The sequence below is a fragment of the Anopheles coluzzii genome (genome assembly GCF_943734685.1).
Source record: "Anopheles coluzzii chromosome X unlocalized genomic scaffold, AcolN3 X_unloc_7, whole genome shotgun sequence".
NCBI classification, from domain to species: Eukaryota; Metazoa; Arthropoda; class Insecta; order Diptera; family Culicidae; genus Anopheles; species Anopheles coluzzii.
In genome coordinates, this window is record NW_026054502.1 from 132501 (window position 1) to 137500 (window position 5000).

Below are 5000 nucleotides of genomic sequence, written 5' to 3' on the forward strand. Positions count from 1 at the left end.
GTTGTCGATTGACGTTCTGGTTGCACTTTTCATCATCTAGGGTGCGTTCCTGACACGTTTTGAGGGGTTTTAGCAAAAAAAAAATTTTCGACTACTCGAGCTCTCTGGCCCGTTCGGTGCACATTTTTGAAAAAAGCTAGGGAGCTGCCCCTAGGTTCGGGGTGTCACAAAATGTTGAAAAGTGGTCGAAAAACCACTATCCAGAATCGGATGTAGAATCGTTAGACGAACTTAAAATTGTTCTACGACACCCATCTGCGACGTTTAGTATTCGAGATATGGCCCGTCCTAGGTCTGACCGAGCAATTTTTGTTCCGCGCACTGTGTGCACCGTACACTTTGATGTTTGTATGAAAAAGTACCCTACCTAGGGACGCGTAGAGCAAATTTGTACCCCCGGGAATGTTGTCGATTGACATTCTGGTTGCACTTTTCATCATCTAGGGTGCGTTCCTGACACGTTTTTAGGGGTTTTAGCAAAAAAAAATTTTTCGACTACTCGAGCTCTCTGGCCCGTTCGGTGCACATTTTTGAAAAAAGCTAGGGAGCTGCCCCTAGGTTCGGGGTGTCACAAAATGTTGAAAAGTGGTCGAAAAACCACTATCCAGAATCGGATGTAGAATCGTTAGACGAACTTAAAATTGTTCTACGACACCCATCTGCGACGTTTAGTATTCGAGATATGGCCCGTCCTAGGTCTGACCGAGCAATTTTTGTTCCGCGCACTTTGTGCACCGTACACTTTGATGTTTGTATGAAAAAGTACCCTACCTAGGGACGCGTAGAGCAAATTTGTACCCCCGGGCATGTTGTCGATTGACGTTCTGGTTGCACTTTTCATCATCTAGGGTGCGTTCCTGACACGTTTTGAGGGGTTTTAGCAAAAAAAAAATTTTCGACTACTCGAGCTCTCTGGCCCGTTCGGTGCACATTTTTGAAAAAAGCTAGGGAGCTGCCCCTAGGTTCGGGGTGTCACAAAATGTTGAAAAGTGGTCGAAAAACCACTATCCAGAATCGGATGTAGAATCGTTAGACGAACTTAAAATTGTTCTACGACACCCATCTGCGACGTTTAGTATTCGAGATATGGCCCGTCCTAGGTCTGACCGAGCAATTTTTGTTCCGCGCACTGTGTGCACCGTACACTTTGATGTTTGTATGAAAAAGTACCCTACCTAGGGACGCGTAGAGCAAATTTGTACCCCCGGGCATGTTGTCGATTGACGTTCTGGTTGCACTTTTCATCATCTAGGGTGCGTTCCTGACACGTTTTGAGGGGTTTTAGCAAAAAAAAAATTTTCGACTACTCGAGCTCTCTGGCCCGTTCGGTGCACATTTTTGAAAAAAGCTAGGGAGCTGCCCCTAGGTTCGGGGTGTCACAAAATGTTGAAAAGTGGTCGAAAAACCACTATCCAGAATCGGATGTAGAATCGTTAGACGAACTTAAAATTGTTCTACGACACCCATCTGCGACGTTTAGTATTCGAGATATGGCCCGTCCTAGGTCTGACCGAGCAATTTTTGTTCCGCGCACTGTGTGCACCGTACACTTTGATGTTTGTATGAAAAAGTACCCTACCTAGGGACGCGTAGAGCAAATTTGTACCCCCGGGAATGTTGTCGATTGACATTCTGGTTGCACTTTTCATCATCTAGGGTGCGTTCCTGACACGTTTTTAGGGGTTTTAGCAAAAAAAAATTTTTCGACTACTCGAGCTCTCTGGCCCGTTCGGTGCACATTTTTGAAAAAAGCTAGGGAGCTGCCCCTAGGTTCGGGGTGTCACAAAATGTTGAAAAGTGGTCGAAAAACCACTATCCAGAATCGGATGTAGAATCGTTAGACGAACTTAAAATTGTTCTACGACACCCATCTGCGACGTTTAGTATTCGAGATATGGCCCGTCCTAGGTCTGACCGAGCAATTTTTGTTCCGCGCACTTTGTGCACCGTACACTTTGATGTTTGTATGAAAAAGTACCCTACCTAGGGACGCGTAGAGCAAATTTGTACCCCCGGGCATGTTGTCGATTGACGTTCTGGTTGCACTTTTCATCATCTAGGGTGCGTTCCTGACACGTTTTGAGGGGTTTTAGCAAAAAAAAAATTTTCGACTACTCGAGCTCTCTGGCCCGTTCGGTGCACATTTTTGAAAAAAGCTAGGGAGCTGCCCCTAGGTTCGGGGTGTCACAAAATGTTGAAAAGTGGTCGAAAAACCACTATCCAGAATCGGATGTAGAATCGTTAGACGAACTTAAAATTGTTCTACGACACCCATCTGCGACGTTTAGTATTCGAGATATGGCCCGTCCTAGGTCTGACCGAGCAATTTTTGTTCCGCGCACTGTGTGCACCGTACACTTTGATGTTTGTATGAAAAAGTACCCTACCTAGGGACGCGTAGAGCAAATTTGTACCCCCGGGCATGTTGTCGATTGACATTCTGGTTGCACTTTTCATCATCTAGGGTGCGTTCCTGACACGTTTTGAGGGGTTTTAGCAAAAAAAAAAATTTTCGACTACTCGAGCTCTCTGGCCCGTTCGGTGCACATTTTTGAAAAAAGCTAGGGAGCTGCCCCTAGGTTCGGGGTGTCACAAAATGTTGAAAAGTGGTCGAAAAACCACTATCCAGAATCGGATGTAGAATCGTTAGACGAACTTAAAATTGTTCTACGACACCCATCTGCGACGTTTAGTATTCGAGATATAGCACTTTGTAGGTCTGACCGAGCAATTTTGTACTGAAATGTATGGTGAACATGTAATTCATTAAATAACATTGACTTGCATCGTGCCCTACTTCATCGGCACAGCTGTTATTGACTATCTTTAGTGGAAATGGATTGAGTTTGACCATTTTAAGCCCATTTCCTATGCCGTGCACCAACATTGTGTACCGATCAGGGAAAGTACGCTACGTACGCGTTCATGGATGTCGATGTTGGTACAAGTTGCCTTTCGGGATAGCCGTGCACCAAAACTGTGTACCGATCAGGGAAAGTACAAGACGGAGGGTGCAGCTCGAGCGTACGCGTTCATAGATGTCGATGTTGGTACACTTGCACCAAAATTGTGCACCAATCAGGGAAAGTACAACACGGAGGGCGCAGCCCGGGCGTACGCAATCATGGATGTCCATGTTGATACAATCTACGTGTACGTACCTAGTTTTTGTAGGAAAAGTTGCAATTAAGTGCTTGCATGCTTAAAATGCTCATCTCAACCGGTCACCTTTTGGCCTGCCCTTTTATAACAGAAACCTAGAAAGATACTCGAGATTTTTGTGTTTTTCCATTCGCCCGGGACGACGAAATGAGCTATGTGCACATCGTGCAGAAAATTGTCTTCGCCACGCATGTTTTTGTCCATCCACTCATATAATCACCCGCATTTGTGTTCAACACGGACGGCGCAGCCCGAGCGAACGCGTTAATGTTTATGTTTGTACACACTGCTTGTACGATTCTAGGATTTGGTAATTGCGTCACAGTGCCCGACCGTCGCGGACACCATTCTTGGACAGAAGTCCTAGTACGTAGAGTACTTTCCCTAGGTATGTGCTCGTTCGTGACTATCGTTGCGTGCTTACGGACACGCTTGGGTATGTTTACCATACAAGGTTTACTAGGGAAACCTGGGAAGGACGCTTGCCCTCCCGTCGCGGACACCATTCTTGGAAAGAAGTCCTAGTACGTAGCGTTCCTTATTTTACTTGATCAGTTTGTAATGCATTCGCTTTGTTCCATCGACTTCTGCTACTGCTCACTAAGGGGTGTTCGTTTGCGATGTGTACGATAAGCAACTGTCTATCGTAACCAGCAGTTAATCAACACTTTTTACCCAAGTCATAGCAACATAGAGTACTTTTCCTAATCGGTACACAATTTTGGTGCACCTCTAACCTCGCCGGCACTTTATCGTTACGTTTTGTGCACAACCTAGGGACGTGGTGTAAGTTTCATGATTTTTATGTTTGATTTGGTTTATTATGATTGAAAAATACGCTACGTCCCAGAAATTGGAGCTCGACTACTTCCTCCATGTGGCGAAAAAAGTTACTGGGCAACGCCTAGCTTATGCCCCATTTGTACTTCAATTTTCATTATCAGGTTTGAAAAATACGCTAAGTCCCAGAAATCTGAACTCGAATACTTTTGCCACGTGGCGCCAAAAGCTACTGAGAAACGCCTAGCCTTTTACCCATTTATAATTTAGTTTTCGTTATAAGTTTTGAACAATACGCAAAGTTCCAAGAATCTGAACTCGAGTACTTTTTACATGTGCCGCCAAAAGCTACTGAGCAACGCCTAGGTTGATACATTTTTGGTACATGGAGTGTATGCATGCAGGCGTACTGCCGTGCTAGACCGGAAAATCGATCTTGCTACTAGAACGTAAAGTAATTCCCCTAGATAGGTGCTTTTGCATGCCTCTGATCGACGACCATGCAACGTGCGACACGCGTAGCTAGGCTTCCCCAAACAAATTTCCTAGAATAGCACCAAATTGCACACTTTCAGGGGTATATTTTGGTACCGTGTACCGTGCATGGTACAAGTATCAGTAGCTCGTGCAATTTATTTTGCATCGTGTTGCGGTTGCTGGTGCGTCGGGATAGGAGTGTTTCGAGACTTTCGCCAAGCGTTGGTGCCATTTGGTGGATAATTAATGTTCTAGCCACAATAAACGTGCCACATAATGCCAATAAGGAAAAAGCCGATTTCTAGGAACTTCCAGTCAGAATGTTTGCCATCAGCGCTTTCCTGTCGAGTTCAGGATCTGGGACTTAGCGTTTTTTTTCCACGATCCAATCCAACGACCAGATCGTGAATAAACAATACATACAACAGTGCATCCCTTTAAAGTAGGAAAAAGCCGAATTCTAGGGAGCTCCAGTCCAAAAGGTTGTCATCAGCGCTCTCCTCTCGAGTTCAAGATTTGGGACTTAGCGTTTTTTTCGCGATCCAGCCAAAAGACCAGATCGTGAAATAAACAATTAATAT